This window comes from Gorilla gorilla, chromosome 16 (genome assembly GCF_029281585.2).
Source record: "Gorilla gorilla gorilla isolate KB3781 chromosome 16, NHGRI_mGorGor1-v2.1_pri, whole genome shotgun sequence".
NCBI lineage: Eukaryota > Metazoa > Chordata > Mammalia > Primates > Hominidae > Gorilla > Gorilla gorilla.
Window position 1 is genome coordinate 10,115,724 of NC_073240.2, and position 21,777 is coordinate 10,137,500.

The window sequence follows — 21,777 nt, forward strand, 5'->3', positions numbered from 1 at the left end:
AATGGAATGGAACGGAACGGAATGTACCCGAGAAGCACGGAATGGAATGGAATGGAATGGAATGGAATGGAATGGAATGTACCGGAGTGGAGTGGAGTGGAATGGAGTGGAGTGGAGTGGAGTGGAGTGGAATGGAATGGAATGGAATGGAATGGAATGGAATGCAATGGAATGCAATGGAATGGAAAGGAATGGAATGGAATGGAATGGAATGGACACCAGTAGAATGGAATGGAATGGAATGGAATGGAATGGAATGGAATGGAATGGAATGGAATGGAATTCAATGGAATGGAATGGAATGGAATGGAATTCTATGGAATGGAATGGAATGGAATGGAATTCAATGGAATGGAATGGAATGGAATGGAATTCTATGGAATGGAATGGAGTGGAATCGAATGGAATCGAATGGAATCGAATGGAATGGAATGGAATAGAATGGAATCAACCCGAGTAGAACGGAACGGAACGCAACGGAACGGAACGGAACGGAACGGGACGGAACGGAACGGAATGGAATGGAATGGAACGGAATTCCATGGAATGGAATGGAATGGAATGGAATGGAATGGAATGGAATGGAATGGAATTCAATGGAATAGAATGGAATGGATTGGAATGGAATGGAATAGAATGGAATCAACCCAAGTAGAACGGAACGGAACACAACGGAACGGAACGGAACGCAACGGAACGGAACGGAACTGAATGGAATGGAATGGAACGGAATTCAGTGGAATGGAATGGAATGGAATGGAATTCTATGGAATGGAATGGAATGGAATGGAATGGAATGGAATGGAATCAACCCGAGTAGAACGGAACGGCACGCAACGGAACGGAACGGAATGGAACGGGGCGGAACGGAACGGAATGGAATATAATGCAACGGAATTCAATGGAATGGAATGGAATGGAATGGAATTCAATGGAATCGAATGGAATCGAATGGAATCGATTGGAATCGAATGGAATCGAATAGAATGGAATGGAATAGAATTTAATCAACCCGAGTAGAACGGAACGGAACGCAACGGAACGGAACGGAACGGAACGGGACGGAACGGAACGGAATGGAATGGAATGGAACGGAATTCAATTGAATGGAATGGAATGGAATGGAATTCAATGGAATGGAATGGAATGGAATGGAATGGAATTCAATGGAATGGAATGGAATGGAATGGAATGGAATGGAATGGAATGGAATGGAATGGAATTCAATGGAATGGAATGGAGTGGAATGGAATGGAATCGAATGGAATTGAATGGAATCGAATGGAATCAAATGGGATCGAATGGAATGGAATGGAATAGAATGGAATCAACCCGAGTAGAACGGAATGGAATGGAATGGAATGGAATGGGATGGAATGGAATGGAATGGAATGGAATGGAATGGAATTCAATGGAATGGAATGGAATGGAATGGAATGGAATGGAATGGAATGGAATGGAATGGAATGGAATTCAAAGAATTGAATGGAACGGAATGGAATTCAATGGAATGGAATGGAATGGAATGGAATGGAATGGAATGGAATGGAATGGAATGGAATTCCATGGAATGGAATGGAATGGAATGGAATTCCATGGAATGGAATGGAATGGAATGGAATTCCATGGAATGGAATGGAATGGAATCGAATGGAATGGAATGGAATGGAATGGAATGGAATGGAATGGAATGGAATGGAATGGAATAGAATGGAATCAACCCGAGTAGAACGGAATGTAATGGAATGGAATGGAATGGAATGGAATGGAATGGAATGGAATGGAATGGAATGTACCAAAGTAGAACGGAATGGAATGGAATGGAATGGAATGGAATGGAATGGAATGGAATGTACCCGAGTAGAACGGAATGGAATGGAATGGAATGGATTGGAATGGAATGGAATGGAATGGAATGGAATGTAACCGAGTAGAACGGAATGGAATGTAATTGAATGGAATGTAACCGAGTTGAACGGAACGGAATGGAATGGAATGGAATGGAATGGAATGGAATGGAATGGAATTGAATTGAGTGCAATGCAATGCAATGGAATGCAATGGAATGGAAAGGAATGGAATGGAATGGAATGGAATCTACCCGAGTAGAACGGAATGGAATGGAATTGAATGGAATGTAACCGAGTAGAACGGAACGGAATGGAATGGAATGGAATGGAATGGAATGCAATGGAATGGAATGGAATGGAATGGAATGGAATGGAATGGAATGGAATGGACACCAGTAGAATGGAATGGAATGGAATGGAATGGAATGGAATGGAATGGAATGGAATGGAATGGAATCTACCCGAGTAGAACGGAATGGAACGGAATGGAATGGAATGGAATGGACAGGAGCAGAACGGAATAGAATGCAATGGAATGGAATGGAATGTACCCGAGCAGAATGGAATGGAATGAAATGGAAATGGAAAGGGAATGGAAATGGAACGGGAATGGAAATGGAACGGGAACGGAAATGGAACGGGAATGGAAATGGAACGGGAACGGAAACGGAACGAGAACGGAAATGGAACGGGAACGGAAACGGAACGGGAACGTAAATGGAACGGGAATGGTAACGGAACGGGAATGGAAATGGAACGGGAATGGAAAAGGAACGGGAATGGAAATGGATCGGGAATGGAAATGGAACGGGAATGGTAATGGAACTGGAATGGAAATGGAACGGGAATGGAAAAGAAACGGGAATGGAAATGGAACGGGAATGGAAATGGAATGGGAATGGAAATGGAATGGAATGGAATGGAATGGAATGGAATGGAATGGAATGTACCGGAGTGGAGTGGAGTGGAATGGAGTGGAGTGGAGTGGAGTGGAGTGGAATGGAATGGAATGGAATGGAATGGAATGGAATGGAATGCAATGGAATGCAATGGAATGGAAAGGAATGGAATGGAATGGAATGGAATGGAATGGAATGGAATGGAATGGACACCAGTAGAATGGAATGGAATGGAATGGAATGGAATGGAATGGAATGGAATGGAATGGAATTCAATGGAATGGAATGGAATGGAATGGAATTCTATGGAATGGAATGGAATGGAATGGAATGGAATGGAATGGAATGGAATGGAATTCTATGGAATGGAATGGAGTGGAATCGAATGGAATCGAATGGAATCGAATGGAATGGAATGGAATAGAATGGAATCAACCCGAGTAGAACGGAACGGAACGCAACGGAACGGAACGGAACGGAACGGGACGGAACGGAACGGAATGGAATGGAATGGAACGGAATTCCATGGAATGGAATGGAATGGAATGGAATGGAATGGAATGGAATTCAATGGAATTCAATGGAATAGAATGGAAAGGGTTGGAATGGAATGGAATAGAATGGAATCAACCCAAGTAGAACGGAACGGAACACAACGGAACGGAACGGAACGCAACGGAACGGAACGGAACGGAACGGAACGGAATGGAATGGAATGGAATGGAACGGAATTCAGTGGAATGGAATGGAATGGAATGGAATTCTATGGAATGGAATGGAATGGAATGGAATGGAATGGAATGGAATCAACCCGAGTAGAACGGAACGGCACGCAACGGAACGGAACGGAATGGAACGGGGCGGAACGGAACGGAATGGAATATAATGCAACGGAATTCAATGGAATGGAATGGAATGGAATGGAATTCAATGGAATCGAATGGAATCGAATGGAATCGATTGGAATCGAATGGAATCGAATAGAATGGAATGGAATAGAATTTAATCAACCCGAGTAGAACGGAACGGAACGCAACGGAACGGAACGGAACGGAACGGGACGGAACGGAACGGAATGGAATGGAATGGAACGGAATTCAATTGAATGGAATGGAATGGAATGGAATTCAATGGAATGGAATGGAATGGAATGGAATGGAATTCAATGGAATGGAATGGAATGGAATGGAATGGAATGGAATGGAATTCAATGGAATGGAATGGAGTGGAATGGAATGGAATCGAATGGAATTGAATGGAATCGAATGGAATCAAATGGGATCGAATGGAATGGAATGGAATAGAATGGAATCAACCCGAGTAGAACGGAATGGAATGGAATGGAATGGAATGGGATGGAATGGAATGGAATGGAATGGAATGGAATGGAATGGAATTCAATGGAATGGAATGGAATGGAATGGAATGGAATGGAATGGAATGGAATGGAATGGAATGGAATTCCATGGAATGGAATGGAATGGAATTCCATGGAATGGAATGGAATGGAATGGAATTCCATGGAATGGAATTCCATGGAATGGAATGGAATGGAATGGAATGGAATGGAATGGAATGGAATGGAAGAGAATGGAATCAACCCGAGTAGAACGGAATGGAATGGAATGGAATGTAATGGAATGGAATGGAATGGAATGGAATGGAATGGAATGTACCAAAGTAGAACGGAATGGAATGGAATGGAATGGAATGGAACGGAATGGAATGGAATGGAATGTACCCGAGTAGAACGGAATGGAATGGAATGGAATGGATTGGAATGGAATGGAATGGAATGGAATGGAATGTAACCGAGTAGAACGGAATGGAATGTAATTGAATGGAATGTAACCGAGTTGAACGGAACGGAATGGAATGGAATGGAATGGAATGGAATGGAATGGAATTGAATTGAGTGCAATGCAATGCAATGGAATGCAATGGAATGGAAAGGAATGGAATGGAATGGAATGGAATCTACCCGAGTAGAACGGAATGGAATGGAATTGAATGGAATGTAACCGAGTAGAACGGAACGGAATGGAATGGAATGGAATGGAATGGAATGCAATGGAATGGAATGGAATGGAATGGAATCTACCCGAGTAGAACGGAATGGAACGGAATGGAATGGAATGGAATGGACAGGAGCAGAACGGAATAGAATGCAATGGAATGGAATGGAATGTACCCGAGCAGAATGGAATGGAATGAAATGGAAATGGAAAGGGAATGGAAATGGAACGGGAATGGAAATGGAACGGGAACGGAAATGGAACGGGAATGGAAATGGAACGGGAACGGAAACGGAACGAGAACGGAAATGGAACGGGAACGGAAACGGAACGGGAACGGAAATGGAACGGGAATGGTAACGGAACGGGAATGGAAATGGAACGGGAATGGAAAAGGAACGGGAATGGAAATGGATCGGGAATGGAAATGGAACGGGAATGGAAAAGGAACGGGAATGGAAATGGATCGGGAATGGAAATGGAACGGGAATGGTAATGGAACTGGAATGGAAATGGAACGGGAATGGAAAAGAAACGGGAATGGAAATGGAACGGGAATGGAAATGGAATGGGAATGGAAATGGAATGGAATGGAATGGAATGGAATGGAATGGAATGTACCGGAGTGGAGTGGAGTGGAGTGGAGTGGAGTAGAGTGCACTGGAACGGAATGGAATGGAATGGAATGGAATGGAACGGAACGGAATGTACCCGAAAAGCACGGAATGGAATGGAATGGAATGGAATGGAATGGAATGGAATGTACCGGAGTGGAGTGGAGTGGAGTGGAGTGGAATGGAATGGAATGGAATGGAATGGAACGGAATGGAATTGAATGCAATGGAATGCAATGGAATGGAAAGGAATGGAATGGAATGGAATGGAATGGAATGGAATGGAATGGAATGTACCGGAGTGGAGTGGAGTGGAGTGGAGTGGAGTAGAGTGCACTGGAACGGAATGGAATGGAATGGAATGGAATGGAACGGAACGGAATGTACCCGAGAAGCACGGAATGGAATGGAATGGAATGGAATGGAATGGAATGGAATGTACCGGAGTGGAGTGGAGTGGAATGGAGTGGAGTGGAGTGGAGTGGAGTGGAATGGAATGGAATGGAATGGAATGGAATGGAATGGAATGCAATGGAATGCAATGGAATGGAAAGGAATGGAATGGAATGGAATGGAATGGACACCAGTAGAATGGAATGGAACGGAATGGAATGGAATGGAATGGAATGGAATGGAATTGAATTGAGTGCAATGCAATGCAATGGAATGCAATGGAATGGAAAGGAATGGAATGGAATGGAATGGAATCTACCCGAGTAGAACGGAATGGAATGGAATTGAATGGAATGTAACCGAGTAGAACGGAACGGAATGGAATGGAATGGAATGGAATGGAAAGCAATGGAATGGAATGGAATGGAATGGAATGGAATGGAATGGAATGGAATGGATTGGACACCAGTAGAATGGAATGGAATGGAATGGAATGGAATGGAATGGAATGGAATCTACCCGAGTAGAACGGAATGGAACGGAATGGAATGGAATGGAATGGACAGGAGCAGAACGGAATAGAATGCAATGGAATGGAATGGAATGTACCCGAGCAGAATGGAATGGAATGAAATGGAAATGGAAAGGGAATGGAAATGGAACGGGAATGGAAATGGAACGGGAACGGAAATGGAACGGGAATGGAAATGGAACGGGAACGGAAACGGAACGAGAACGGAAATGGAACGGGAACGGAAACGGAACGGGAACGGAAATGGAACGGGAATGGTAACGGAACGGGAATGGAAATGGAACGGGAATGGAAAAGGAACGGGAATGGAAATGGATCGGGAATGGAAATGGAACGGGAATGGTAATGGAACTGGAATGGAAATGGAACGGGAATGGAAAAGAAACGGGAATGGAAATGGAACGGGAATGGAAATGGAATGGGAATGGAAATGGAATGGAATGGAATGGAATGGAATGGAATGTACCGGAGTGGAGTGGAGTGGAGTGGAGTGGAGTAGAGTGCACTGGAACGGAATGGAATGGAATGGAATGGAATGGAACGGAACGGAATGTACCCGAGAAGCACGGAATGGAATGGAATGGAATGGAATGGAATGGAATGGAATGTACCGGAGTGGAGTGGAGTGGAATGGAGTGGAGTGGAGTGGAGTGGAGTGGAATGGAATGGAATGGAATGGAATGGAATGCAATGGAATGCAATGGAATGGAAAGGAATGGAATGGAATGGAATGGAATGGAATGGAATGGAATGGAATGGAATGGACACCAGTAGAATGGAATGGAATGGAATGGAATGGAATGGAATGGAATGGAATGGAATGGAATTCAATGGAATGGAATGGAATGGAATGGAATTCTATGGAATGGAATGGAATGGAATGGAATTCAATGGAATGGAATGGAATGGAATGGAATGGAATTCTATGGAATGGAATGGAGTGGAATCGAATGGAATCGAATGGAATCGAATGGAATGGAATGGAATAGAATGGAATCAACCCGAGTAGAACGGAACGGAACGCAACGGAACGGAACGGAACGGAACGGGACGGAACGGAACGGAATGGAATGGAATGGAACGGAATTCCATGGAATGGAATGGAATGGAATGGAATGGAATGGAATGGAATTCAATGGAATAGAATGGAATGGATTGGAATGGAATGGAATAGAATGGAATCAACCCAAGTAGAACGGAACGGAACACAACGGAACGGAACGGAACGCAACGGAACGGAACGGAACGGAACGGAACTGAATGGAATGGAATGGAACGGAATTCAGTGGAATGGAATGGAATGGAATGGAATTCTATGGAATGGAATGGAATGGAATGGAATCAACCCGAGTAGAACGGAACGGCACGCAACGGAACGGAACGGAATGGAACGGGGCGGAACGGAACGGAATGGAATATAATGCAACGGAATTCAATGGAATGGAATGGAATGGAATGGAATTCAATGGAATCGAATGGAATCGAATGGAATCGATTGGAATCGAATGGAATCGAATAGAATGGAATGGAATAGAATTTAATCAACCCGAGTAGAACGGAACGGAACGCAACGGAACGGAACGGAACGGAACGGGACGGAACGGAACGGAATGGAATGGAATGGAACGGAATTCAATTGAATGGAATGGAATGGAATGGAATTCAATGGAATGGAATGGAATGGAATGGAATGGAATTCAATGGAATGGAATGGAATGGAATGGAATGGAATGGAATGGAATGGAATGGAATGGAATGGAATTCAATGGAATGGAATGGTGTGGAATGGAATGGAATCGAATGGAATTGAATGGAATCGAATGGAATCAAATGGGATCGAATGGAATGGAATGGAATAGAATGGAATCAACCCGAGTAGAACGGAATGGAATGGAATGGAATGGAATGGGATGGAATGGAATGGAATGGAATGGAATGGAATGGAATGGAATTCAATGGAATGGAATGGAATGGAATGGAATGGAATGGAATGGAATGGAATTCAATGGAATGGAATGGAACGGAATGGAATTCAATGGAATGGAATGGAATGGAATGGAATGGAATGGAATGGAATGGAATGGAATGGAATGGAATGGAATTCCATGGAATGGAATGGAATGGAATGGAATTCCATGGAATGGAATGGAATGGAATGGAATTCCATGGAATGGAATGGAATGGAATCGAATGGAATGGAATGGAATGGAATGGAATGGAATGGAATGGAATGGAATGGAATGGAATAGAATGGAATCAACCCGAGTAGAACGGAATGGAATGGAATGGAATGTAATGGAATGGAATGGAATGGAATGGAATGGAATGGAATGTACCAAAGTAGAACGGAATGGAATGGAATGGAATGGAATGGAATGGAATGGAATGGAATGGAATGTACCCGAGTAGAACGGAATGGAATGGAATGGAATGGATTGGAATGGAATGGAATGGAATGGAATGGAATGGAATGTAACCGAGTAGAACGGAATGGAATGTAATTGAATGGAATGTAACCGAGTTGAACGGAACGGAATGGAATGGAATGGAATGGAATGGAATGGAATGGAATGGAATGGAATTGAATTGAGTGCAATGCAATGCAATGGAATGCAATGGAATGGAAAGGAATGGAATGGAATGGAATGGAATCTACCCGAGTAGAACGGAATGGAATGGAATTGAATGGAATGTAACCGAGTAGAACGGAACGGAATGGAATGGAATGGAATGGAATGGAATGCAATGGAATGGAATGGAATGGAATGGAATGGAATGGAATGGAATGGAATGGACACCAGTAGAATGGAATGGAATGGAATGGAATGGAATGGAATGGAATGGAATGGAATGGAATCTACCCGAGTAGAACGGAATGGAACGGAATGGAATGGAATGGAATGGACAGGAGCAGAACGGAATAGAATGCAATGGAATGGAATGGAATGTACCCGAGCAGAATGGAATGGAATGAAATGGAAATGGAAAGGGAATGGAAATGGAACGGGAATGGAAATGGAACGGGAACGGAAATGGAACGGGAATGGAAATGGAACGGGAACGGAAACGGAACGAGAACGGAAATGGAACGGGAACGGAAACGGAACGGGAACGGAAATGGAACGGGAATGGTAACGGAACGGGAATGGAAATGGAACGGGAATGGAAAAGGAACGGGAATGGAAATGGATCGGGAATGGAAATGGAACGGGAATGGTAATGGAACTGGAATGGAAATGGAACGGGAATGGAAAAGAAACGGGAATGGAAATGGAACGGGAATGGAAATGGAATGGGAATGGAAATGGAATGGAATGGAATGGAATGGAATGGAATGGAATGTACCGGAGTGGAGTGGAGTGGAGTGGAGTGGAGTAGAGTGCACTGGAACGGAATGGAATGGAATGGAATGGAATGGAACGGAACGGAATGTACCCGAGAAGCACGGAATGGAATGGAATGGAATGGAATGGAATGGAATGGAATGTACCGGAGTGGAGTGGAGTGGAATGGAGTGGAGTGGAGTGGAGTGGAGTGGAATGGAATGGAATGGAATGGAATGGAATGGAATGGAATGCAATGGAATGCAATGGAATGGAAAGGAATGGAATGGAATGGAATGGAATGGACACCAGTAGAATGGAATGGAATGGAATGGAATGGAATGGAATGGAATGGAATGGAATGGAATGGAATTCAATGGAATGGAATGGAATGGAATGGAATTCTATGGAATGGAATGGAATGGATTGGAATTCAATGGAATGGAATGGAATGGAATGGAATTCTATGGAATGGAATGGAGTGGAATCGAATGGAATCGAATGGAATCGAATGGAATGGAATGGAATAGAATGGAATCAACCCGAGTAGAACGGAACGGAACGCAACGGAACGGAACGGAACGGAACGGGACGGAACGGAACGGAATGGAATGGAATGGAACGGAATTCCATGGAATGGAATGGAATGGAATGGAATGGAATGGAATGGAATGGAATGGAATTCAATGGAATAGAATGGAATGGATTGGAATGGAATGGAATAGAATGGAATCAACCCAAGTAGAACGGAACGGAACACAACGGAACGGAACGGAACGCAACGGAACGGAACGGAACGGAACGGAACTGAATGGAATGGAATGGAACGGAATTCAGTGGAATGGAATGGAATGGAATGGAATTCTATGGAATGGAATGGAATGGAATGGAATGGAATGGAATGGAATCAACCCGAGTAGAACGGAACGGCACGCAACGGAACGGAACGGAATGGAACGGGGCGGAACGGAACGGAATGGAATATAATGCAACGGAATTCAATGGAATGGAATGGAATGGAATGGAATTCAATGGAATCGAATGGAATCGAATGGAATCGATTGGAATCGAATGGAATCGAATAGAATGGAATGGAATAGAATTTAATCAACCCGAGTAGAACGGAACGGAACGCAACGGAACGGAACGGAACGGAACGGGACGGAACGGAACGGAATGGAATGGAATGGAACGGAATTCAATTGAATGGAATGGAATGGAATGGAATTCAATGGAATGGAATGGAATGGAATGGAATGGAATTCAATGGAATGGAATGGAATGGAATGGAATGGAATGGAATGGAATGGAATGGAATGGAATTCAATGGAATGGAATGGAGTGGAATGGAATGGAATCGAATGGAATTGAATGGAATCGAATGGAATCAAATGGGATCGAATGGAATGGAATGGAATAGAATGGAATCAACCCGAGTAGAACGGAATGGAATGGAATGGAATGGAATGGAATGGGATGGAATGGAATGGAATGGAATGGAATGGAATGGAATGGAATTCAATGGAATGGAATGGAATGGAATGGAATGGAATGGAATGGAATGGAATTCAATGGAATGGAATGGGATGGAATGGAATGGAATGGAATGGAATGGAATGGAATGGAATTCAATGGAATGGAATGGAATGGAATGGAATGGAATGGAATGGAATGGAATTCAATGGAATGGAATGGAACGGAATGGAATTCAATGGAATGGAATGGAATGGAATGGAATGGAATGGAATGGAATGGAATGGAATGGAATTCCATGGAATGGAATGGAATGGAATGGAATGGAATGGAATTCCATGGAATGGAATGGAATGGAATGGAATTCCATGGAATGGAATGGAATGGAATGGAATTCCATGGAATGGAATGGAATGGAATCGAATGGAATGGAATGGAATGGAATGGAATGGAATGGAATGGAATGGAATGGAATGGAATAGAATGGAATCAACCCGAGTAGAACGGAATGGAATGGAATGGAATGGAATGGAATGGAATGGAATGGAATGGAATGGAATGGAATGTACCAAAGTAGAACGGAATGGAATGGAATGGAATGGAATGGAATGGAATGGAATGGAATGTACCCGAGTAGAACGGAATGGAATGGAATGGAATGGATTGGAATGGAATGGAATGGAATGGAATGGAATGTAACCGAGTAGAACGGAATGGAATGTAATTGAATGGAATGTAACCGAGTTGAACGGAACGGAATGGAATGGAATGGAATGGAATGGAATGGAATGGAATGGAATTGAATTGAGTGCAATGCAATGCAATGGAATGCAATGGAATGGAAAGGAATGGAATGGAATGGAATGGAATCTACCCGAGTAGAACGGAATGGAATGGAATTGAATGGAATGTAACCGAGTAGAACGGAACGGAATGGAATGGAATGGAATGGAATGGAATGCAATGGAATGGAATGGAATGGAATGGAATGGAATGGAATGGAATGGACACCAGTAGAATGGAATGGAATGGAATGGAATGGAATGGAATGGAATGGAATGGAATGGAATGGAATCTACCCGAGTAGAACGGAATGGAACGGAATGGAATGGAATGGAATGGACAGGAGCAGAACGGAATAGAATGCAATGGAATGGAATGGAATGTACCCGAGCAGAATGGAGTGGAATGAAATGGAAATGGAAAGGGAATGGAAATGGAACGGGAATGGAAATGGAACGGGAACGGAAATGGAACGGGAATGGAAATGGAACGGGAACGGAAACGGAACGAGAACGGAAATGGAACGGGAACGGAAACGGAACGGGAACGTAAATGGAACGGGAATGGTAACGGAACGGGAATGGAAATGGAACGGGAATGGAAAAGGAACGGGAATGGAAATGGATCGGGAATGGAAATGGAACGGGAATGGTAATGGAACTGGAATGGAAATGGAACGGGAATGGAAAAGAAACGGGAATGGAAATGGAACGGGAATGGAAATGGAATGGGAATGGAAATGGAATGGAATGGAATGGAATGGAATGGAATGGAATGTACCGGAGTGGAGTGGAGTGGAATGGAGTGGAGTGGAGTGGAGTGGAGTGGAATGGAATGGAATGGAATGGAATGGAATGGAATGGAATGCAATGGAATGCAATGGAATGGAAAGGAATGGAATGGAATGGAATGGAATGGAATGGAATGGAATGGAATGGACACCAGTAGAATGGAATGGAATGGAATGGAATGGAATGGAATGGAATGGAATGGAATTCAATGGAATGGAATGGAATGGAATGGAATTCTATGGAATGGAATGGAATGGAATGGAATGGAATGGAATGGAATGGAATGGAATTCTATGGAATGGAATGGAGTGGAATCGAATGGAATCGAATGGAATCGAATGGAATGGAATGGAATAGAATGGAATCAACCCGAGTAGAACGGAACGGAACGCAACGGAACGGAACGGAACGGAACGGGACGGAACGGAACGGAATGGAATGGAATGGAACGGAATTCCATGGAATGGAATGGAATGGAATGGAATGGAATGGAATGGAATTCAATGGAATTCAATGGAATAGAATGGAAAGGGTTGGAATGGAATGGAATAGAATGGAATCAACCCAAGTAGAACGGAACGGAACACAACGGATCGGAACGGAACGCAACGGAACGGAACGGAACGGAACGGAACGGAATGGAATGGAATGGAATGGAACGGAATTCAGTGGAATGGAATGGAATGGAATGGAATTCTATGGAATGGAATGGAATGGAATGGAATGGAATGGAATGGAATCAACCCGAGTAGAACGGAACGGCACGCAACGGAACGGAACGGAATGGAACGGGGCGGAACGGAACGGAATGGAATATAATGCAACGGAATTCAATGGAATGGAATGGAATGGAATGGAATTCAATGGAATCGAATGGAATCGAATGGAATCGATTGGAATCGAATGGAATCGAATAGAATGGAATGGAATAGAATTTAATCAACCCGAGTAGAACGGAACGGAACGCAACGGAACGGAACGGAACGGAACGGGACGGAACGGAACGGAATGGAATGGAATGGAACGGAATTCAATTGAATGGAATGGAATGGAATGGAATTCAATGGAATGGAATGGAATGGAATGGAATGGAATTCAATGGAATGGAATGGAATGGAATGGAATGGAATGGAATGGAATTCAATGGAATGGAATGGAGTGGAATGGAATGGAATCGAATGGAATTGAATGGAATCGAATGGAATCAAATGGGATCGAATGGAATGGAATGGAATAGAATGGAATCAACCCGAGAAGAACGGAATGGAATGGAATGGAATGGAATGGGATGGAATGGAATGGAATGGAATGGAATGGAATGGAATGGAATTCAATGGAATGGAATGGAATGGAATGGAATGGAATGGAATGGAATGGAATGGAATGGAATTCCATGGAATGGAATGGAATGGAATGGAATGGAATGGAATTCCATGGAATGGAATGGAATGGAATGGAATTCCATGGAATGGAATTCCATGGAATGGAATGGAATGGAATGGAATGGAATGGAATGGAATGGAATGGAAGAGAATGGAATCAACCCGAGTAGAACGGAATGGAATGGAATGGAATGTAATGGAATGGAATGGAATGGAATGGAATGGAATGGAATGTACCAAAGTAGAACGGAATGGAATGGAATGGAATGGAATGGAACGGAATGGAATGGAATGGAATGTACCCGAGTAGAACGGAATGGAATGGAATGGAATGGATTGGAATGGAATGGAATGGAATGGAATGGAATGTAACCGAGAAGAACGGAATGGAATGTAATTGAATGGAATGTAACCGAGTTGAACGGAACGGAATGGAATGGAATGGAATGGAATGGAATGGAATGGAATGGAATTGAATTGAGTGCAATGCAATGCAATGGAATGCAATGGAATGGAAAGGAATGGAATGGAATGGAATGGAATCTACCCGAGTAGAACGGAATGGAATGGAATTGAATGGAATGTAACCGAGTAGAACGGAACGGAATGGAATGGAATGGAATGGAATGGAATGGAATGCAATGGAATGGAATGGAATGGAATGGAATGGAATGGAATGGAATGGAATGGAATGGACACCAGTAGAATGGAATGGAATGGAATGGAATGGAATGGAATGGAATGGAATGGAATGGAATGGAATCTACCCGAGTAGAACGGAATGGAACGGAATGGAATGGAATGGAATGGACAGGAGCAGAACGGAATAGAATGCAATGGAATGGAATGGAATGTACCCGAGCAGAATGGAATGGAATGAAATGGAAATGGAAAGGGAATGGAAATGGAACGGGAATGGAAATGGAACGGGAACGGAAATGGAACGGGAATGGAAATGGAACGGGAACGGAAACGGAACGAGAACGGAAATGGAACGGGAACGGAAACGGAACGGGAACGGAAATGGAACGGGAATGGTAACGGAACGGGAATGGAAATGGAACGGGAATGGAAAAGGAACGGGAATGGAAATGGATCGGGAATGGAAATGGAACGGGAATGGTAATGGAACTGGAATGGAAATGGAACGGGAATGGAAAAGAAACGGGAATGGAAATGGAACGGGAATGGAAATGGAATGGGAATGGAAATGGAATGGAATGGAATGGAATGGAATGGAATGGAATGGAATGTACCGGAGTGGAGTGGAGTGGAGTGGAGTGGAGTAGAGTGCACTGGAACGGAATGGAATGGAATGGAATGGAATGGAACGGAACGGAATGTACCCGAGAAGCACGGAATGGAATGGAATGGAATGGAATGGAATGGAATGGAATGTACCGGAGTGGAGTGGAGTGGAATGGAGTGGAGTGGAGTGGAGTGGAGTGGAATGGAATGGAATGGAATGGAATGGAATGGAATGGAATGGAATGCAATGGAATGCAATGGAATGGAAAGGAATGGAATGGAATGGAATGGAATGGAATGGAATGGAATGGACACCAGTAGAATGGAATGGAATGGAATGGAATGGAATGGAATGGAATGGAATGGAATGGAATGGAATGGAATGGAATTCTATGGAATGGAATGGAATGGAATGGAATTCAATGGAATGGAATGGAATGGAATGGAATTCTATGGAATGGAATGGAGTGGAATCGAATGGAATCGAATGGAATCGAATGGAATGGAATGGAACAGAATGGAATCAACCCGAGTAGAACGGAACGGAACGCAACGGAACGGAACGGAACGGAACGGGACGGAACGGAACGGAATGGAATGGAATGGAACGGAATTCCATGGAATGGAATGGAATGGAATGGAATGGAATGGAATGGAATGGAATGGAATTCAATGGAATAGAATGGAATGGATTGGAATGGAATGGAATAGAATGGAATCAACCCAAGTAGAACGGAACGGAACACAACGGAACGGAACGGAACGCAACGGAACGGAACGGAACGGAACGCAACGGAACGGAACGGAACGGAACGGAACGGAATTCAGTGGAATGGAATGGAATGGAATGGAATTCTATGGAATGGAATGGAATGGAATTGAATGGAATGGAATGGAATCAACCCGAGTAGAACGGAACGGCACGCAACGGAACGGAACGGAATGGAACGGGGCGGAACGGAACGGAATGGAATATAATGCAACGGAATTCAATGGAATGGAATGGAATGGAATGGAATTCAATGGAATCGAATGGAATCGAATGGAATCGATTGGAATCGAATGGAATCGAATAGAATGGAATGGAATAGAATTTAATCAACCCGAGTAGAACGGAACGGAACGCAACGGAACGGAACGGAACGGAACGGGACGGAACGGAACGGAATGGAATGGAATGGAACGGAATTCAATTGAATGGAATGGAATGGAATGGAATGGAATGGAATGGAATGGAATTCAATGGAATGGAATGGAATGGAATGGAATGGAATGGAATGGAATGGAATGGAATGGAATTCAATGGAATGGAATGGAGTGGAATGGAATGGAATCGAATGGAATTGAATGGAATCGAATGGAATCAAATGGGATCGAATGGAATGGAATGGAATAGAATGGAATCAACCCGAGTAGAACGGAATGGAATGGAATGGAATGGAATGGGATGGAATGGAATGGAATGGAATGGAATGGAATGGAATGGAATTCAATGGAATGGAATGGAATGGAATGGAATGGAATGGAATGGAATGGAATGGAATTCAATGGAATGGAATGGAACGGAATGGAATTCAATGGAATGGAATGGAATGGAATGGAATGGAATGGAATGGAATGGAATGGAATGGAATTCCATGGAATGGAATGGAATGGAATGGAATTCCATGGAATGGAATGGAATGGAATGGAATTCCATGGAATGGAATGGAATGGAATCGAATGGAATGGAATGGAATGGAATGGAATGGAATGGAATGGAATGGAATGGAATAGAATGGAATCAACCCGAGTAGAACGGAATGGAATGGAATGGAATGTAACGGAATGGAATGGAATGGAATGGAATGGAATGGAATGTACCAAAGTAGAACGGAATGGAATGGAATGGAATGGAATGGAATGGAATGGAATGGAATGGAATGGAATGTACCCGAGTAGAACGGAATGGAATGGAATGGAATGGATTGGAATGGAATGGAATGGAATGGAATGGAATGTAACCGAGTAGAACGGAATGGAATGTAATTGAATGGAATGTAACCGAGTTGAACGGAACGGAATGGAATGGAATGGAATGGAATGGAATGGAATGGAATGGAATGGAATGGAATTGAGTGCAATGCAATGCAATGGAATGCAATGGAATGGAAAGGAATGGAATGGAATGGAATGGAATCTACCCGAGTAGAACGGAATGGAATGGAATTGAATGGAATGTAACCGAGTAGAACGGAACGGAATGGAATGGAATGGAATGCAATGGAATGGAATGGAATGGAATGGAATGGAATGGAATGGAATGGAATGGACACCAGTAGAATGGAATGGAATGGAATGGAATGGAATGGAATGGAATGGAATGGAATGGAATCTACCCGAGTAGAACGGAATGGAACGGAATGGAATGGAATGGAATGGACAGGAGCAGAACGGAATAGAATGCAATGGAATGGAATGGAATGTACCCGAGCAGAATGGAATGGAATGAAATGGAAATGGAAAGGGAATGGAAATGGAACGGGAATGGAAATGGAACGGGAACGGAAATGGAACGGGAATGGAAATGGAACGGGAACGGAAACGGAACGAGAACGGAAATGGAACGGGAATGGAAAAGGAACGGGAATGGAAATGGATCGGGAATGGAAATGGAACGGGAATGGTAATGGAACTGGAATGGAAATGGAACGGGAATGGAAAAGAAACGGGAATGGAAATGGAACGGGAATGGAAATGGAATGGGAATGGAAATGGAATGGAATGGAATGGAATGGAATGGAATGGAATGTACCGGAGTGGAGTGGAGTGGAGTGGAGTGGAGTAGAGTGCACTGGAACGGAATGGAATGGAATGGAATGGAATGGAATGGAACGGAACGGAATGTACCCGAGAAGCACGGAATGGAATGGAATGGAATGGAATGGAATGGAATGTACCGGAGTGGAGTGGAGTGGAATGGAGTGGAGTGGAGTGGAGTGGAGTGGAATGGAATGGAATGGAATGGAATGGAATGGAATGGAATGCAATGGAATGCAATGGAATGGAAAGGAATGGAATGGAATGGAATGGAATGGAATGGAATGGAATGGACACCAGTAGAATGGAATGGAATGGAATGGAATGGAATGGAATGGAATGGAATGGAATGGAATTCAATGGAATGGAATGGAATGGAATGGAATTCTATGGAATGGAATGGAATGGAATGGAATTCAATGGAATGGAATGGAATGGAATGGAATTCTATGGAATGGAATGGAGTGGAATCGAATGGAATCGAATGGAATTGAATGGAATGGAATGGAATAGAATGGAATCAACCCGAGTAGAACGGAACGGAACGCAACGGAACGGAACGGAACGGGACGGAACGGAACGGAATGGAATGGAATGGAACGGAATTCCATGGAATGGAATGGAATGGAATGGAATGGAATGGAATGGAATGGAATGGAATGGAATTCAATGGAATAGAATGGAATGGATTGGAATGGAATGGAATAGAATGGAATCAACCCAAGTAGAACGGAACGGAACACAACGGAACGGAACGGAACGCAACGGAACGGAACGGAACGGAACGGAACGGAATGGAATGGAATGGAACGGAATTCAGTGGAATGGAATGGAATGGAATGGAATTCTATGGAATGGAATGGAATGGAATGGAATGGAATGGAATGGAATGGAATGGAATTCAATGGAATGGAATGGAGTGGAATGGAATGGAATCGAATGGAATTGAATGGAATCGAATGGAATCAAATGGGATCGAATGGAATGGAATGGAATAGAATGGAATCAACCCGAGTAGAACGGAATGGAATGGAATGGAATGGAATGGGAGGAATGGAATGGAATGGAATGGAATGGAATGGAATGGGATGGAATGGAATGGAATGGAATGGAATGGAATGGAATGGAATGGAATTCAATGGAATGGAATGGAACGGAATGGAATTCAATGGAATGGAATGGAATGGAATGGAATGGAATGGAATTCCATGGAATGGAATGGAATGGAATGGAATTCCATGGAATGGAATGGAATGGAATGGAATTCCATGGAATGGAATGGAATGGAATGGAATTCCATGGAATGGAATGGAATGGAATGGAATTCCATGGAATGGAATGGAATGGAATCGAATGGAATGAAATGGAATGGAATGGAATGGAATGGAATGGAATAGAATGGAATCAACCTGAGTAGAACGGAATGGAATGGAATGGAATGGAATGGAATGGAATGGAATGGAATGGAATGGAATGGAATGGAATGGAATGGAATTCCATGGAATGGAATGGAATGGAATGGAATTCAATGGAATGGAATGGAAAGGAATCGAATGGAATGAAACGGAATGGAATGGAATGGAATGGAATGGAATAGAATGGAATCAACCTGAGTAGAACGGAATGGAATGGAATGGAATGTAATGGAATGGAATGGAACGGAATGGAATGGAATGGAATGTAATGGAATGGAATGGAATGGAATGGAATGGAATGGAATGGAATGGAATGTACCAAAGTAGAACGGAATGGAATGGAATGGTATGGAATGGAATGGAATGGAATGGAATGTACGCGAGTAGAACGGAATGGAATTGAATGGAATGGATTGGAATGGAATGGAATGGAATGGAATGGAATGTAACCGAGTAGAACGGAATGGAATGTAATTGAATGGAATGTAACCGAGTTGAACGGAAAGGAATGGAATGGAATGGAATGGAATGGAATGGAATGGAATGGAATGGAATTGAGTGCAATGCAATGCAATGGAATGCAATGGAATGGAAAGGAATGGAATGGAATGGAATGGAATCTACCCGAGTAGAACGGAATGGAATGGAATTGAATGGAATGTAACCGAGTAGAACGGAACGGAATGGAATGGAATGGAATGGAATGCAATGGAATGGAATGGAATGGAATGGAATGGAATGGAATGGAATGGAATGGAATGGACACCAGTTGAATGGAATGGAATGGAATGGAATGGAATGGAATGGAATGGAATGATATGGAATCTACCCGAGTAGAACGGAATGGAACGGAATGGAATGGAATGGAATGGACAGGAGCAGAACGGAATGGAATGCAATGGAATGGAATGGAATGTACCCGAGCAGAACGGAATGGAATGAAATGGAAATTGAAAGGGAATGGAAATGGAACGGGAATGGAAATGGAACGGGAACGGAAGTGGAACGGGAATGGAAATGGAACGGGAACGGAAACGGAACGAGAACGGAAATGGAACGGGAACGGAAACGGAACGGGAACGGAAATGGAACGGGAATGGTAATGGAACGGGAATGGAAATGGAACGGGAATGGAAATGGAACGGGAATGGAAATGGATCGGGAATGGAAATGGAACGGGAATGGTAATGGAACTGGAATGGAAATGGAACGGGAATGGAAAAGAAACGGGAATGGAAATGGAACGGGAATGGAAATGGAATGGGAATGGAAATGGAATGGAATGGAATGGAATGGAATGGAATGGAATGGAATGGAATGTACCGGAGTGGAGTGGAGTGGAGTGGAGTGGAGTAGAGTGCACTGGAACGGAATGGAATGGAATGGAATGGAATGGAACGGAACGGAATGTACCCGAGAAGCACGGAATGGAATGGAATGGAATGGAATGGAATGGAATGGAATGTACCGGAGTGGAGTGGAGTGGAATGGAGTGGTGTGGAGTGGAGTGGAGTGGAATGGAATGGAATGGAATGGAATGGAATGGAATGGAATGCAATGGAATGCAATGGAATGGAAAGGAATGGAATGGAATGGAATGGAATGGAATGGAATGGAATGGAATGGACACCAGTAGAATGGAATGGAATGGAATGGAATGGAATGGAATGGAATGGAATGGAATGGAATTCAATGGAATGGAATGGAATGGAATGGAATGGAATTCTATGGAATGGAATGGAGTGGAATCGAATGGAATCGAATGGAATCGAATGGAATGGAAAGGAATAGAATGGAATCAACCCGAGTAGAACGAAACGGAACGCAACGGAACGGAACGGAACGGAACGGGACGGAACGGAACGGAATGGAATGGAATGGAACGGAATTCCATGGAATGGAATGGAATGGAATGGAATTCTATGGAATGGAATGGAATGGAATGCAATGGAATTCCATGGAATGGAATGGAATGGAATGGAATTCAATGGAATGGAATGGAATGGAATGGAATGGAATGGAATTTAATGGAATGGAATGGAATGGAATGGAATGGAATGGAATGGATTGTAATGGAATGGAATAGAATGGAATCAACCCGAGTAGAACGGAACGGAACACAACGGAACGGAACGGAACGCATCGGAACGGAACGGAACGGAACGGAACGGAATGGAATGGAATGGAACGGAATTCTATGGAATGGAATGGAATGGAATGGAATTCTATGGAATGGAATGGAATGGAATGGAATGGAATT